The sequence below is a fragment of the Gymnoscopelus microlampas genome (assembly GCF_963454915.1).
Source record: "Gymnoscopelus microlampas genome assembly, chromosome: 16".
NCBI lineage: Eukaryota > Metazoa > Chordata > Actinopteri > Myctophiformes > Myctophidae > Gymnoscopelus > Gymnoscopelus microlampas.
Window position 1 is genome coordinate 46,808,215 of NC_139953.1, and position 18,807 is coordinate 46,827,021.

Below are 18,807 nucleotides of genomic sequence, written 5' to 3' on the forward strand. Positions count from 1 at the left end.
TGAAACACAGCTGCAGTGCTCAATTCAAAACAAAGCTCACCTGACTGGAATAAACTTCCTCTTTTTCAAAGGTTTACTGCCTGTTTCTGCTGCTTCAATACTACCTTATTTTCACATCTTGAAAACAACCTTTTTGTGCATTAAAATAAAGGAAATATTGTGTTTCTATTTCCTTGTATAAGAGCTGAGAGCTGGGGGTGTGTGTGGGAGAAGACGCTCTCTGTATTTGTGTGTTTTTAGTGTAAGCCAGTGGTTCTCAAACCTTTTCATGTTAAGGGCCCCCAAATTGATCCCCATCTGTAAATATGTTGTGCCAGGGACCCCCAGAAGCAAAGATTTGTGTTAAAAATGTTCACAAATGTTCAAGATTTTTGAAAAATAGCCAAAGTATAAAGGTTAAAAGTGGTTAAAATGATTGTGATGCTGTATTAATTATTACTAAACTAGACCATACCCGGTCGACGCATCCGTGGGGGGATATGCGCACATGATCTGGCAACCCGGGAGGCAGTTCGTCCCATAGCTGGGCAGCCCCGTAACCATGGCGACAGTGTTTGACACATAAACGCTAATAAGAAGCTGAGATTTGATGAAATGGAAAAACGGGCTTCACAGTTAAGTTCAGATGGTAATGGTCAATGGCTGTGTGCAAAATCAGAGCAATTGGTCCAGCCAGTGAGGAGAACCGGGTAGCTTCACCTCCACTACAAACGCACAGAGGTTACTAGAATTATAGTAGGATGTTGCAGCCAGAAGAGAATATGAAGGCAATACCAGCCTTTCTCATGATATGGACAGTATGGTTTCTGAACCACTTGAACCCTAGCATCCCTATTCTTTGAGACACACACATACGGGTATTTCGGGGCGTGGCCGAATCCGCCATTCTTTCATTGGGTGAAACAACAACTTTCACCATTGGAATAGGCTCTATGCACAGCAGCCATATTGGGAATGAATTGGGCCCCTTCCTTACTTCCTTCACAGGTGTTACCAATGATACTAATTAAGGCTCTGTTCCATTTAGTGTGGCATAGTGGTTGTCTTATTTTCAAGGACCCCCATAACTCTGAGAGTGTACAAATGGAACCAAATGGACCCTTACGGGTCCATTTGGTTCCATTCGTACACTCTCAGAGTTACACACCCACCATAAGGGGCCATTTGGGAACCAGAATGGAGTGTTTCTAGTGAGCCAACTAACATGCACGTTATCAGCACCATGACCAGAATGGAACAGAGCCTTCATTAGTATCATTGGTAACACCTGTGAAGGAAGTAAGAAGAGGCCCAATTTCTCTCCAAAATGGCTGCTGTGCATAGAGCCTATTGCATTATGGAACGAACACTTTTTGCCGGGTCAAACAAGGGCATCACGTGACATTGATCTTCCCCTATTGACTCATACACTAGGACATGACGTATGTGTAGGCAGAGGAATGCTGCTGGTCATGTCATAATAAGTGAACATTCCGCGGAAAATAGCCAATCTACAAGCTCACAACACTTCACAACACGACTTGTTGTGAGCTTGTTCATCAGCTATTTTTGTCAAAGAGATAAGAGGGAAAAAAGGAGCGGAACAAAGTCAGATACGTGGGGGACCCCGTTCAATGAAGTGTATTGCAGGGGTCTTCAACGTTTTCAGGCCAAGGACCCCCTAGCTGAGAGAGAGATGAAGCAGGGACCCCCTCTATATTGTATAAAATTGTGTTTCAGATTAAACTTTTTTGTTTACTTGGTCTGCTCTTTTTTCCCTCTACACCTTTACCTCTTTGCCAAAAATAGCCGATCTACAAGCTCACAACGCCTTTTTTTTATTTTTGGCTAAAGTTCTCCTCAGAAAAGGGATGCTAGCTAGGGTTCAAGTGGTTAAGATAAAAAAAAAAAAACATATCACACAAAGATTTGGTGGACCCCCTGTAGTAACTCTGAGGACCCCCTAGGGGTCCCGGACCCCCTGTTGAAGACCCCTGGTGTATAGGGTTTAAGTTTAAGTTAACTGTGTCTGGGATGTGATCTGTGTTTCTGGTCATAAGAGCAGAGATATGTATTCATATGGATAGACAAGAGGCCATATTATTTCACACTGACATTGTGGGAGGTTAAACATGGCTGTCTGCTGTGTAACGGTGGATGAAGGGATAATGAGCCACATAATCACTATGTCCTCTGTTCAATTCCAGGACGTCTGTGTATGGATGTACACCTTCCTGCTCTAATGACTGTCTCTCTAAAACCAGTTGAGGTTCTCAAAGTGGGATCCGGGGACCCCCAGGGGTCCTTGAGGGGGTTCCAGGGGGTCCCAAGCAAAACAAGGAACAGTAAGAACACCTAAGGCCTATTTTATTTTTTCGGTTATTTGAAAATAGACTATTCTACACAACGCTGTGAGCTTGTAGACCTCTGCTATTGTCAACAAATATGTTGACAAATCTCTTATGGGGGGGGGTCCCTGCTGGCACAATATCGTATCAAATTGTGGCCAAATACACATCAATGTGGGGGTCCTTGACATGAAAATGGCTGAGAAGAGAACTACAGCTGCTGTATCACGTTTACACATCATGTTTACACGTGTTTAGACCGAGAAAAAGAAAAGGAAGTCTCGCTAAACGAGATTGAAATCACGTCTAGCGAGATTTCCGTTTTTTTTCTGCATAGCGTTCTGTCACTATGAACGTCATATCTCACCAAAACAAAACCCCCAAAAAGCTGTTAAAATACACGATCTAACGCAAGGCCTATTGGGGCACGTTTTAAGCTGTGGCGGACCTGGGATGGAGTTATGACATGTTTCTACTGTACCATTCATCCTGAAATATATCATAGAAAAGCTAAGGAAACTGTGGTCCATAATTCCCCTATAAGAATACACAACTTTAACCCATTAACCATAAACCAGGAAAGCGTCTGTGTCATTTCAAAAATAGCAGATGTACAGCCTGAGCTGCGAGCCTGTACATCTGCTATCTTTGAAAAATCTTGTGTGAGAGCTGCTGATTTAGAAGGCATTTGTAGAATGGGCCTCAGTCAGATCTTAAACCATTCAATCCATTTTACATTTCTTTGGCTATACAAAAATAGCAGAAATACAATTTTTACCCACATATATATATATTTGAGTCTGTATTATTTATTCATTTTTACTCAAGCTATTTTTACTCAAATCTGTGCTTCTGGGGGTCCCTGGAACTAAATATTTCGAGATGGAGGTCCGCGGCCAAATACATATCATTTTGGGGGTCCTTGACATGAAAACGTTTCTACAAATTCTACGATTCTACAAAATGTCTTCTAAATCCTAACAGTGTTTTTGAAAAAACGTATGCTGCGTTATATTAGAGGTTCTTAAACCTTAGTTTTCATGATTTTCAAACTTTTTCATGATTTTTCAAAAATAGCAGATCTACAAGCTCATGTGAGCTATGAGCTTGAATATCTGCTATTTTTTAATAGCCAAATAAATCTAGAAAATTACACAGATGTGTTGCCTGCTTGAGAGTGTTAATGTGTAACAATGTTGACTCATTTCACATTGATCACAAGGCACAGCAGTGTGTTTTACAGTGAACACAGTATGAGTAAAGACAGAACACTTCAACTTTGAACAGTTCAAAGGAGTCCATGGTGTATAAATGCACATGGTCACAAGTCATAGTGATGTGATGATGTGCCCCACCTTGGTGGGAATAGGATTAAGACCGCTTCAAGAGAGTCATGCATGTCAACACCAGTGTTGCCACATTTTGCGAGAGAAACAAGCAACCAGAGGTCTATGAAAACAAGCCCAAAAGAAGTGACTATTAATGACAGGCCACATGCACTTCAAACCTATATATATACGACGGTTATTTGACAACGCATTCACAAACAATCTAATGAACACAAATCTGGTACGAGGGTCCCTGGCAAAAAAAAATCATTTCATAAGGGGTCCGTGAACAAATACACCTTCATCTGGGGGTCCTTGACATGAACATGTTTGTGAACCACTGGTTTAAACAACATTATGATGAAAGACCAAATAACCAACTTTAGAAACAACCCCCCCCCCCCCCCCCCCCCCCCCCACACAAAAAAACAAACTAACAAACTAACAAAAACAACCACCAATATTTACAAATTTACAGAAAAACAAGCCCAAAGTTGCTTATACTAAGCAGACATGGCAACACTGGTCAACACTGACTTGTGCTGTAAACACATAATCCTCTGGTTGCTGCTAAAGCCATAATAACTATCCCTAAACTCATACTTTATTATGTATCTGTATATGTTGTTCTCTTGCATCATGGACACTCACTTACATATGAATTATTACACAAGACAATCTCTTGTGTAATAATAATGTCCTGTAGAAAGTGACAGTTGATCTGCATTGCTTCACTAACAGCTGTGTGTTATTTAGACAGATAAGATAATAACACACAATAATGGTCACACCCCAGAGATGGTTAAACCAGCACAGATATTATTAATCATTAATCATTTAGTTCATTGCACGTTGTCGTGAATTAATTAAAACATCAGTGTGTAAAACTGTCCAAAGACCAGTGTGTTTGTAAATAACTACTGATAATACTGCCATAGCTAACCTACAGCTAATAAAGCTAAATCATCTGGCACACATACCTGTATAGTGTGTTGTGTCAGTTATTTCCTCAGATGATGTGGTAACAGCATGTCAACACAGTGCAGAGCAGTGAGGTCTGTGAGCTCTATGGTTTAATGGTTAATGTGTGGCTGGCTTCCTCTCCTCTCTGCAGCGTTTCATATCCGTGTCTGCGCACACACACACACACACACACACACACACACACACACACACATAGACCTGAAACATGACCGTCATAGCATTACAGTCATGGCGGAACTTCAACCTGGTTTTGGCATTTCTTTCATTTACGGCCCGTACATCTACATAAACGTTCATATTACAAATATAAAGTGCTTAACCCACGGCCACGGATGTTAAAAGTTGAAACGCTTGGGTCTAAGTACCTGTATCTTTTGTATTGTTCAATAAAAAACATTTTAATCTGATCAATGGCCATTTCACCTTTTGCTTTCAAGTACGTGACCGTGACCCCATCGGTTGGGAGGGAGTATTGCACTCTGATACATTATAACTCTATGATAAAATGGCCACCAATCGGGTTAAAAGGCTTTTTATTTAATAATACGGAAAATACGGGTACTTAGACCCACCCGTTTTAACTTGATACATTTGTGGCCGGCCGTGGGGTAAGCGTTTTATATTTGAACGTTTATGTAGATGAACTGGTTGTAAATTAATAAAGTGCCAAAACCAGGTTGAAGTTCCACCATGACGCTTGTGACCGACGAGCGTCATGTGAACCATGCCTCGCGCACACTCTCCTCCTGCGCCCTGTGTGCGCAGTGTGGGGCGCGTCATGTGCGCATGTGTGTGGCCCATGTGTGCTCCCGCCAAAGTAAGTTTACATTTATGTATTTGTTTGTTCATTCCTGCAACAAAAATGAAAACAATTGTTCAGTCCTGCTCCTGCTGGTAGGAGAATGTTGTCCTTGTGAAGCTCATGGAAAAGATGAGATATTTATACTATTAAACGTATGTATTCTGCCAGAACATTCAAATGGATATGAACAACAAATGGAACCAAATGGACCCAGTGACCCACTCAGAGTTATTATGGAGTCCGTGAAATGTTACAGTTTGAGAACCACCGTGCTACACTAAGGAACAGAGCCTTAATTAGTAGTGTAAGTGGTAAAACCTGTGCAGGAAATAAGGAAGAGGCCCAATTTCTTTCCAATATGGCTGCTGTGTGTGCATAGAGCCTATTATTGGGTGAGTAGAGTGTACACACACAGTGCTACATGTGCTACATGTAATATCACAGCTATTCTAGGGCTGTGGTGCTTTTTATCAAGCCCTGTTCTAAAATAAATAAATAGATACATAAGTAATGAATTCTTAAGACAAATATTTGCACAGGCACCACTTGAAGTGCGTGCCCAGTTCCCTCCAGTGCCCACTTCATACAAATGCCCAGTTCACCAGTAGGCTACCATTAAAGTGCCCAGTTCTCTCTATGGTGGCCTCTTCACAAAGGTGCCCAGTTCACCTGTATCAGAGGGTAAAGGACTTGTACTGTAACATTCACTCATACAGTCAGTATGTGTTGTTTGATTGATTGAATACTTTATTTAGAAAGACATGGAAACAGTACATGGAAGTACAATTCACAATACAAAGGTCCTCTAAACTGGATTGCTCATAAAAGCTTAAAAGGTTTATTTATTTGTATGGTTACATTGGACTGGGCAGTTCAGAGGTGGAATTTAGACATAATTTGATCCCACTGGGGCGAAGCTGATGTGTGAGTGCTATATTCCCGTGCTTCTTGTCTGGGGTCCCCAAGGGGTCTATTACTCGGCCCCATCATTCTTTCCCATTGCTATTTTTGCTGAAGGTTTTCCTATTATTATGACATGCCCAGCAGAGTGACTTCAGGGTTGCGTGGTTAAAGCAGCACTATATGCAACGTATTTTAATGAATAAAATGTTGTCCACTCTGTATGGTAGAGTATGTTTATACAAATTGTATTTACATACTCTTACTCTACCATACAGATTGTATAAATCATATTGTATTAACATACTCTAAACCATATATATTGTATTATACAATATAACTTATACAATCTGTATGGTAGAGTATGTTAATACAATATAACTTATATAATCAGTGTGGTTGTATTTGGTCTCCCTGCTCTTCTATTGAGACATTTAGATCATGTCAAAGGTCATGTCTCACCTAGACACAGGATCTGACATCCTGTGTCCTCGGTTCAATTTATCCCCTGAGCAAGCAGGCAGGCTCTATTAGCTAAATGGTAAAAAAAAAATCATCACTTGCGCAGGAAACCGGGTTCAAATCCGGGCTGGAAGAGGAAAGTTATCCTACATAGTGCAGCTTTAATTGATGAAAATGTCCATTGTTGTTGACATTCATTTGTAATCAAACGTCACTCATCTCTAATGCTAATGGTCTCTCTCTCCTCCAGTGTGTGGTGAAGGTACCAACGGTGAAGGAGGCTGACAGCTTGTCTGGTTTGAGGACCCTCACCCTGGGCTCTCCTGCTTGGACATTCCTCCTGGCCCAGACCCCTCCCCTCCTCTTCCTCCCTTCATGAGGAGTACTGTGTCAGCACAGGAGATGTGAGTAATTGGACCAGTAATCTGTCCTGACACACACACAACTGTAATAATAGCAATTCCTGTGAAAACGACCTCTCCTTAAAATGCGGTGCATGCGCTTCCTCATGTTGATTAGTCACATGGTCACAGAGTATCAGGATCTGAAATATAATACGGGAAAGTAGTGATAATAACAATTATGCTACTAAACAAGACACAAATGCAGCATTCTAACACTCTACTCGTGTTGAAGTTAAAGGCATAGTTCACCCCCCCAAAATGACTTTTTTTCTGTCTATTACACACCCCATGGAGACTTGAATTCATGGAGATTTGTTTGTTTTTGTCGCATTCCTAAGCCAATAATTTGATGACTGGCGACGGCTCCGGTTGGAAACACAAAGTGTCAACTTTGAGTCTCCTACCGGAGACATTAGCATCTTTCCGCTGGTCATCAATTATTGGCTTAGGAATGCGACAAAAACAAAAAAAATCTCCAAGAATTCAAGGCTTCATGGAGTGTGTAATTGATAGAAAATACGTATTTTTTTTGGGTGAACTATACCTTTAACCCTCCCTAACCCTCAAATGAAATGGCATGCCATTATTGCACCAAACGCCACTCTAACAACTAAATCACAGTTGAAGTATTCAGCTCCAGAGAAGTCAGACTGACTTCACATGATGTTCTGTTCTGACGAATGTCAAATGTAAACGGTCGTATTTACTACTGTTACACTTCACACTGGTCATTTCTGTGTGAATACTAAATTGTCATATTTACTGTGAATTTTAAATGTTCAGATTTCTGTGTGAATATTACCGTATGTGTTTAGTGAAGACATTTCAATCTTTGATGATCACTAACGGTTGTATTTACTTTATTGCGCGCTACAGTTGAATTGGTGTTGTTGTTGGATTATTCGCTCGTATCTCTATGTTGTCTCTCTTACCTACTTCAAACACCTTCAAACGCATTATATTTCAATGCATAATATACACTGTTCAATCATGTTGTTTTGCTATACGTCACCTGCGGCCACTGAACGTGAACCTCCATTAAAACCTACACAGACCCATAGTCAAGTCACATGCAGCCACAGGTATTTGTACTTTACTTGAGTATTTCCAATTTCCAATACTTTTACTTCTACTCCACTACATCTCAGAGGCAAATATTTACTTTTACTCCACTACAATTAATCGAAAACTTTAGTTACTAGTTACTTTTCAGATATTATGTAATGAAACATACATGAACCACTTCAGCCCTATTTTATACCTAGGCTATTTTCAAATATTTAGTACATTTACTTTTGGTACTTTAAGTACATTTTGATGCCAATACTTTTGTACTTTTACTCAAGTACATTTTTAATTCTGGACTTTCACTTGTAACAGTCTTTTTATATTGCAGTATTGGTACTTTTACTTAAGTAAAGAATTTGAGTACTTTTTCCACCACTGCAAACCACCAGGTCACATCATTATCAGAGGAATTGTTGTCTTTTTTCTTCAGCCTGTAACTTTAATAACTAGCGAGTGTACAAACCGACACAAAGCGTATGTAAGTAAACACACTTCACTTTGAAGTAGCAGTGCACTGTACACATTACTAATCAAAAGAAGGTATGCATACAGAATGAGCTCTATAGGGGCCAGTGAACCCCTACCTCTCTGCTTTAATATTTATGAACTGCCTTCGTGTAAATAAAGAACTCCCAATACTGTACTGCACGTGCAATTTTACGCATTGATAGTTTTGTGAATATTTAATTCAGTATAACTCTGATATGGTGCGATGAAGTAGAAGATATTTGCTCCTGATGCCCCTCCACCGTAATGTAACAACAACATGGCTAATCTAACGTCTATAAGGCTATTTACACTGTTAGTGTATTTTATCAGGCAGCCTGAGGAATATAATTCAACGTTTTCACATGTATAGCCTTGCATGTGTTGTACAACAAATCCTAAGTGACGGGCTGGTCTTTAGCGATTTATTTATTTCTGATTCCTTGTTGCAGCTCCTGTATGATAGTCTTTTAATTAAAGAGACCTTTCTTTCTTTCTTTCTTTCTTACTTTCTTTCTTTCTTTCTTTCTTTCTTTCTTTCTTTCTTTCTTTCTGTCTTTCTGTTTGCACCAAATCATCAATATATCATTCAAAATAATTATACAAAGGTATTGTGAAATAATCATAAAACATGTAAAGGTGTAAAGGAAGTAAAACAATTATATATGTACTGTACAGCCAATCTACATGCGTCGTTGTGAGGCTGTGGATTGGCTATGTCTGACTATATTTGGCTATATTTGACTGTTTGGCTATATTTGGTTATTTTTGGCTATATTCTGCAATGTTTTGAAATTGTCGTCTTATGTTTGGCAATCAGGTTAACAAAGAGGCTGCTAATTCTTAGGTGATGGTAAGCCCCCCCCCCCCCTGTCTTGCCTGTCATCAGAGGTTACCACTCAGAAATATCCACAGCGGTTGCTAGGCAACTCCACCTGGAGACCATGCACCCCTCTGGTAGAAAAACTTAAGACTTAAGCAAAGCTGCTAAAGTCTGTGGGATGACAGTTTGTTATTAATATCTGAATCTGCATTCATGCAGTGCTCTGCACCGGGATCGCTTTTGCAATAAATTAATGTCACTCGATGGTAATCCTGGCCTTACAGCTCAGTGTCATTCTATAAGACTCATGTTCTCTGTGTTACACTTTCTCAACACTTTATCTAACTTATTTCTTCATTCCTTATAGATAAGTTATTTGTTCTACCTTCTGTTCTCCTAAGCGTTGCTCTGAGCACAGTACAAACTAGACCTGTAACAACTATGGTAAATGGTAAATGGTGCATTTATATAGCACTTTTATCCAAAGCGCTTTACATTCACCCATTCACACACCGATGGCGGAGGAAACCATGCAAGGCATCAACCTGCTCATTGGTAGCAATTAGGGGTTCAGCGTCTTGCTCAAGGACACTTCGACACTAACTCTGGGGGAGCCCCCCAGCCCGGGATCGAACTGGGAACCTTTCGGTTTCCAGTTCACTCTACTCGGCCACTCTACCCCTGAGCCACTGCCGCCCGCACTGCCACTATGACATAATCGATCATGATTGCAACTATTTGAGGTTTTATCATGCACGATCACATGATCGTTAGAATGGTTTCCATTCATTTGCATCAGTGGTTCTCGGGCCCACTGGTGGGTCGTGAAGACATTGTAAGTTGGGCCCCCAAATAATTGGCAAAACATGAAGATTCTATTGATAATATAACAACAACAACAAAAACATATGTCATGGTATGTTTTTTTTAAAACCTTGAACATAGAACATAATAGTCCCTGTTGGGTGGAAACCTTGTATGTCCAAAACCATTACTTTTCAGGACATGGAAAAAAATAATTTTACATTATTTAATTACATTATTTAGTCCAGGGGCCTTCAACAGGGGGTCCGGGACCCCTAGGGGGTCCTCAGAGCTACTATAGGGGGTCCGCCAAATCTTTCTGTGATAGCATTTAGTTTTTTTTACATTAACCACTTGAACCCTAAAATTCCTTTTCTGAGGAGAACATTAGCCGAAAATAGCTGATCTACAAGCTCTCAACGCCTCGCGCCGTGAGGCGTTGAGAGCTTGTAGATCTGCTATTTTTGTCAAAGGTGTAGAGGGGAAAAATAGCAGACTAAGTTAAAAAAAAAACTCACTTTAATCTGAAACACAATTTTATACAATATAGAGTAGGGTGTCCCTTGTTCATCTCTCTCTCTCAGCTAGGGGGTCCTTGGCCTGAAAACGTTGAAGACCCCTGATTTAGTCACAAGCTCTTTTGCTAATACTTTTCATTGGTTGAATATTTATAGTTAAGGTCAGTGTGACCTCACACAACATGTTCAGTAAATTCCTTCAAAGTCTCCATTCACTACATATAATATAGCACACACTCACAGAAGTAAACAGTAACTGATAGGCGGAGGCATTCAACCACAATCCTGTATTTCTGGTTTTATACACAATGTGGAGAGAGAACTCGACCCCCCAGTTAGAATTTCAGTTCCTGCGATGTTGTGACAGCATGTCTAATAAACCCCTTGAACCTTGAACTTGAGGAACAACATGGTTTTATAGAGTCAATCAATAACATCAGCGAGATCTGTCTGTATTTCTATCAGACCTGAGCCACTGAATGAAGACTGTACCACAGTGTTCTCAAACCTTTTCCATGCCAAGGACCCCCAGATTGATATATATTTGGCTGCGGACCCCCATCTGAGAATGCTTTGTGCCAGGGACTCCCAGAAGAGAAGAATTATTCAAAATTATTCAAACACTTTCATGATTTTTTCGAAAATGTTAAAAAATAGCAGGTGCACGAAGTGACACGCTGTGAGCTTGTACATCTTCTATTTTCGAATAGCCAACGTATAAAATATGGATGAAGGGGTTAAAATGTACGGGGAAAAAATGCTGGGGACCCCCTGGAACCCCTCCAAGGTCCCCGGACCCCACTTTGAGAACCAATGCTTTTACGAAGCTTAATAACAAGGCATGAGAAGTTAACGAGGTGTTTTATACATGCCATGCCCATGATAGATGAAGACAGTAATTATGAAGGTGGTTTGGTTCACACTGTAACGTTGATGTATAACAGAATGTAATCATCAAAGAAATACAAGCCTGGAGATCTTCTTTACATGAAGAAGACAACGTGCTCTGTCATTCTGAATATTCACTATGAGGTCTTGCTACATGACTTCTAGTAATAAAAGCCATAAAATAATTATCCACATTGAAGCTTCATAGTATCATGTGATATTAATAACCATGTGTGAGTTGATTGATGTGGCCGGTAGGGAGGGTGTGTACTTCTGTTCCTCATGTGATGCAGTTTAAAAAGAAAACCGTTAGGATTTAGAAGACATTTGTAGGATCCCCAAAAGCAAAGATCTGAGTTATAAATGTTCGCTTAAAAAAAATAATATATATGTACAGTATATTCAAAGATTTGCACAAATGTTCACGATTTTTCCCAAAATAGCAGATCTACAAGCTTATGAGCTTGTAGATCTGTTATGTTTGAATAGCCCAACGACATCTAAAATGACACAGATGCGTTTCCCGGATTGAATGGAGAAAACTCAATGCTACATCATCCAAAGGAAAATAATTGTATATTTAATAGGGGTGCTAAGTGATATTTTATTGTTAAAGAAAAGTTCTTTTTTTTTAAAGTTAGAACTCTATCATGGCTATAGAGCAGGGGTTCTTCAATCTTCAATCTTCTTTTTGTCAGAATGCCAATTTTATCCAATCAGAAGAGAGAACCCTGCAACAAGAATTCATCAGCCTCATTCATTCCGGTTCCACATTAGTCTGCTGATTTGTTTGTTTGTCTGTTTGTTTGTTTCATTACTTCCTATTTCACTTGTTTGTTCTGTATCCTGTATGAGTGCTCTCTCCTGATTGGATGAAATTGCAAGTCTGTCCTGAAAATGTATTTTCGGTTTACTAATGAGTTGGAGAGACGGGAAGAAGACCCACCCCCAAAATTATTTTCTTTCAATGTTTTTGTTTTTGTCGCATTCTAAGCCAATAATTTGATCATCAAATTATTGGCTTAGGAATGTGACAAAAACATCCATGAAAATGAATTCAAGTCTCCATGGATAGAATGTTTTTTTGGGGGGGGGGCTTGAACCTTTTAACCTTTTAAGAAAAGCAGAAACATACTGCATTGTCTGGCATGCTAACTAACACCTGGCACACTTCTTCGTTTTGGCATACTTACAACTGGCATACTTGACACACTTCCTTGTTTTTGCATACCACGTATACAGTAGTACACATACCAGTGGAATGACTACTGCCTCCTCATTACATAGTTTGCTTAACCTCACAAGATAAGACGATACTGTGAGGCACGTGCGTGTGCGAGAGAGAGAGAGAGAGAGAGCAACATAAAAAGGGAGAAGGACCATGACAGAACGATAAAGAAGCACACACACCAAAATCCTCAGTGTTCATTTAACCATGTGTACACTCTCAAAGTGTTAGGCCAACATTAACGGAGGAGGATTATGCTGTGCAAGGGAGGGAAAAAAGCATGTGACAGAAAAATGTTCTGCAGATAATTGTCACCAGGGATATCGGGGGAATTTCCTTTTCTTCATACTGTAAACACCTCCTCTCAGCGCTGCAATGCTTCTAGCGTCACACTTCGAGCATGACATACATTTGATCACTTTAAACCTAATATACTTAGTTGACCGGGATCCTCCAGGGCTCTATACTAGATTTGTCAATTAGATATTTCATCGTAATGTAATATCAAGGAGTGCTGTAAAGCCCATGCATGAAATCCATGAAGTCGCATGCATGGAATAACTGATGGAGGGGAAACAATGAAGGCCTCCCTATTCATTAGAAGGATACCAGAAGTGTGTTTTCAATGAGTGGAACATGGAGTTTGAATTGGAATGGGCTTATATGAGTGGGGATCAAAGTGTCTGATCAAATGAATATAAATATTGAATCAGGCGACTTTAAAACCGTCTGGGGTGCACACACACAAGTCAAAGTATATAGATGCAAAAATGACCCCCAGAAATGGTTTAAAAGTGAGATTCCACTTCAAAATAGAGCGTGTCGTTGCTTTCCTGCTCCAATACAGGGGTCGTCAATGTGACTTGGCCTTGTCTGTGGGAAACTTTAGATTTTTTTTTACATAACATTAAAATGTTCTTATTTTGATCATAAGACCCAATTAGAATGTCTCAGTCTCTTCTTCAGAATGTGCATGACACTGATTTACCGTGACACTGTGGCACATTAGGATGCCACTAAGACAGCGGTTTTCAAACTTTTCTTTATTTTCAAGGACACCCACAACTCAGAGAGTGTACAAATGGAACCAAATGGACCCATTAGGGTCAATTTGGTTCCATTTGTACACTTAGAGTTACAGACCTGTAAAGGTCATTTAAGACTATAGCTCGTTGTGTGTTTCTGGTAATATAATTTTCCACTCATTTTTTGTGTCCGTGGCAAAAATAGAATTTTGACAAGAATGTCCACCACAAGCCAGCATAGTGATGACCTCTCTGCTCCAATACCACGCCTGGGGAGGGAAGGTCACCAGAGCTGTGCTGCATGATGTGGTGGGAGGGGCTTTCGTTCTCTGAGTCCACGATAGTTTTGTGTTGGACCGGTCAGCTGCTAAGCTTCAGGCCTGAATTGCCATGTGATCTGTGGTGTGAAGTAACTCAATATACATTTACTCAAGTACTGTACTTCATGAGTAGAGTTGTGAGGTATTTTTTTTTTTACTTTACTGGAGTATTTCCAAATTTCAGTACTTTTACTTCTACACCACTACATCTGAAAGGAAAATATTGTACCATTATTCCACTACAGTCATTTGAAAACTTTAGTTACTAGTTACTTTGTAGATTTTGATTATTGTTACAAAATACACAGTAACCGATTCAGCCCTATATACATTTCGGCCATTTGAAAATAGCAGATCTGCAAGCTCACAATGCGACGCATTGTGAGCTTGCATAATGAGCATACTTTTACTTTTGATACTCTAGGTATATTTTGATGCCAATACTTTTGTACTCTCAACTCAAGAGATTTTGAACACCAGACTTTTACTTAAAGGAGGAGTTCACCCAAAAAATGACTTATTTTCTATCAATTGCACACCCTATGAAGCCTTGAATCCATGTATTCTTTTTTGTTTTTGTCGCATTCCTAAGCCAATAATTTGATTCCCGTCTCCTACCGGCTAATGTATCCGGTAGGAGACACAAAGTCGATTATTTGTGTCTCCTACCGGAAATACACACGGTCATCAAATTATTGTCTTAGGAATGCCACAAAAACAAAAATAAATCCATGAAATCAAGGCTTCATGGGATGTGTAATTGATAGAAAATAAGTATGTTTTGGGGTGAACTCCTCCTTTAACGTAACAGAGTATTTTTACATTGCTGTATTGATACTTTTAAGTAAAAACTTCTTACACCACTGTAAGCTTCAGGCCTGAATTGGCATGTGATCAGTGATCAGGCGTAGCAGGGAGAATTAGGATGTTTCCACATGTGAGGAGACACAGGCACTGGGCCGTGGACGTTTGTAGGACGCAGCGTGGCTAACTGATGTCGGGGGGGGGGGGGGGGGGTGATGTCTCTCAGGAATCCAATGCAATTAGTAGCCTAGTTCAGGGGTCTTCAACACGGGTTCAGGGACCCCTAGGGGGTCCTCAGAGTTACTACAGGGGGTCCGCCAAATCTTTGTGTGATATGATATATTTTTTTTTACATTAACCACTTGAACCCCTTTTCTGAGGAGAACTTTAGCCAAAAATAGCCGATCTACAAGCTGCGAGGCGTTGTGAGGGGTCCCTAACCCTAACCCTATTTTTGGGAAAGAGTTAGGGGGAAAAACGAGCAGCAAAAGTTGATCTGAAACACAATTTTATACAATATAGAGGGGGGTCCCTGCTTCATCTCTCTCTCAGCTAGGGGGTCCTTGGCCTGAAAACGTTGAAGACCCCTGGCCTAGTTCAATTGACCGTGGGATTCCGTGGCTGCGTTGTGCATTTTGTTTTCATCTCTCACTCTGTGACCGTGTCCGGTATCACTCCCTACTTCACTTTATCAGTGAGTAAAGTGACCGCCATTTGAAGATATTTCATTCCCAGTGATCTACAAGTTCACAACGTGTCGCGAAAAGTCTCAAGTGTTTTCAACGGTTCCTTATTTTGCTGGGGACCGCTGGATGTCCCTATTTTTTTAGTTTGGTTTGGTGCTAATTATTGTACACTATATATAGCCTAGTGGACTTGTCTTATCTCATAATGTATTATGTACAACCAGTGGTGGTCATGCATTGTGCTGAAAAAAGGCAACGCCTCTCTCTCTCTCTCTCTCTCTCTCTCTCTCTCTCTCTCTCTCTCTCTCTCTCTCTCTCTCTCTCTCTCTCTCTCTCTCTCTCTCTCTCTCTCTCTCTCTCTCTTAAAGATGTTCTGTTTATTTGTCTTGCCCTTGACTGTTATTGTCTGCTTCACATGCCTTCAGTGTAAAAAAGGTGTATGCACTTCCAACTATCTACAAAACATATTCTTTAATGAGATAAAGTTAAAGGTAGGGTAAGTGATTTTCTTTGGTTAAAATAAGTGTTAAATAGCTCTATATTCTGATAGTACTCATTTCTATAGAGTGTTTGTTCAGTAAAAGGAGTCTCCTTGTCTCTCCAGCTCTTTATAAAACATAAAATGCATTTTCGTTTCAGTTTCATTTCCAATTTTATCCAATCAGGATAGAGAACTTAATCAGGAGATTAAACAAGTGACATTGGAAGTGATGACACTAAGAAATGAGCAGACAAAATTGGAACTGGAACACTATAAAAATGAAGCTTAAAAATTGGCTGAGATTTTGACACCTACCGGAAAATGTATTTTCTGTTTATTAAAGAGCTGTAGAGACGGGGAGACTCCTGTTACTGAACAAACACTCTATAGCAATGATTACTATCAGAATATAGTGTTTTAACCAAAAAAATATCACTTACCATACCTTTAAATAGTTGTATGTTCTGATGGTAATCATTGCTATAGTATAGAGTGTTCGGTAACAGGTAGGGGTCTCCCGGTCTCTTCAATTTCATCCAATCATTCAGGAGAGAGAACTCATCCAATGTCCTGTATCCTATATGAGTTCTCTCCCCTGATTCGATGAAAATGGTATCCCAACCTGAAAATGCATGTTCTCTTTTATAATAGAGTTGTAGAGACAGGGAGACCCCTGTTGCTGAACAAACACTATAGCAATGATTTCTATCAGAATATAGAGCTTTAAAGCTGTATTATATCACTTTGTTTTGGTGAATAACATTTTATTGTGTCCAATCTGTATGGTAGAGTATGCTAATACAATATAATCTGTATGATAGAGTATGCTAACAATATAATCTGTGTGGTAGAGCATGCTAAATTAATATGATATAATCTGTGTGGTAGAGTATGTTACATATTGGGGTGGTTGTATTTGGTCTCCCTGCTCTTCTATTGAGACTTTTAGATCCTGTCTGCTTTGACATGGATTTTGACCGTTTTTTTTCCTACTTAATTAAGCACTATATCATATTACAAATAGCAAACGCTAAGCTTCCAATAAGTTGTGATGCAACACATTGGGAGGTTATAGATCAGCTATTTTGGCAATTTGGTTATTTTAGAAGAAAATAGATTTTTGTAATGTAATGTAAAGATTTTTGTAATGTAATGTTAATCAGGTTAATCAGGTTAACCACTGTAGTCTTAGAGGACTTGAGCTTTGCCAAAAAATAGCAGATCTACAAGCTCGCAATGCGTCGCAGTGCGACGCATTGTGAGCTTGTAGATCTGCTATTTCTGGCTAATGTTCCCCCAAGAATATGGACGCTGCCTGCATGGGGGTTCAAGTGGTTCAAGTCTTTTTGCCCTGCACCTTAGAACATAAAACTATAATGTCATTATTCCACCACCAGAGGGTGCTACAGCTCAACCATGGTCAATAAGGTTGACTTCAAGTTGACTTCAGGGAGGGAGAGCACATTTCTCTTGTGTTTGGGTCTTGAGCTATAAAAGGTTTGGGAACCTCTGCCTTAAGGAACCAGATATGGGTGTACACCACATAGATAAGGTTCTATAGTCCTTCTTACAGTTTAAATACGATCCGAGGCACTTTGCTGAATGTCACCCTCACACTGTAAAATAATAGCTTATCATACCGAGACAACAGACACACCCCCCGAGACAACACAGGAAGAAAGAATCCCTCATCTTCCTCCCCTCAGTCTTTTCCAAAGACTTTTTATCGTGAAGCTCAACGCGTCGTTCTGCTTGGTGACAGTTTGTTTTGACTTCTTTAAAGACCTTGGGTGATTCATGGGCTTCTTCCTCCTTGCGATCCACTCCCCGGTGTCTCTCCTGTACGAAGGCCTCACACAGGTTCTTCAGAGCCAGGTTACGGGTGGCCTTCCTCACCTTCTTACAAACTGGACACTTCTTTATTACACAGTCTTTACAGAAGCTGTGGCCACATGACATGAGAACGGGATCTGTAAAGACGTCACGACACACGGGACAGGATAAATGCTCCTCTCTAAATGACACCCGGGAGGTGATTTTGTGTCGGAGTGAAGCTACAAACGCTCTGCTCAGCGTCTCCAGGGCCAGGTTACGGGGTAGCTGACGAAGCTGAGACGTTGAATTCCTTTCCCTACAAACTGGACAGTCTTTTATTTTCCTCTGTCCCCACCATTCCCGCACACAAGCATTACAGAAGCTGTGGCGACACGACAGCATAACAGGATCATTAAAGATGTCACAACACACCGCACAGGACAGATCCTCTTCTGAAAGAGACAACGTGGAAGCCATTTAGTCTCTGAATCTGAGTGAAGCAAACACACTCTGCTCAATACAGGAAGTCAGTGAGACGTGGAAACACTCTCTCCTCCTAGATGTTTACTTTCACTGTGAATCCTGGGTTCTTGTTACGGCTCCACTCAGGTGACAGTCTGCAGCAGATTCATGTTGCCTGGATGAATACTGACT

The 18,807-nt window shown here is 40.2% G+C and overlaps 1 protein-coding gene across 3 annotated transcripts in view; it reads right to left on the reverse strand.

The window, feature by feature from the left end:
- The window catches only part of tmem63a (transmembrane protein 63A), a 58,981-nt gene extending 54,205 nt beyond the window's left edge, over positions 1–4,776 (reverse strand). Inside the window, exon 1 of one of the 3 annotated variants that reach the window (XM_084083218.1) lies at positions 4,636–4,776. The gene's annotated coding sequence lies outside the window, so the exon portion shown is untranslated. Of the gene's footprint in view, positions 1–4,631 lie in introns of all 3 variants that reach the window. The other 2 variants (XM_084083219.1, XM_084083220.1) reach the window with 2 other exon arrangements.
- Between the last annotated feature and the right edge of the window lie 14,031 nt (positions 4,777–18,807).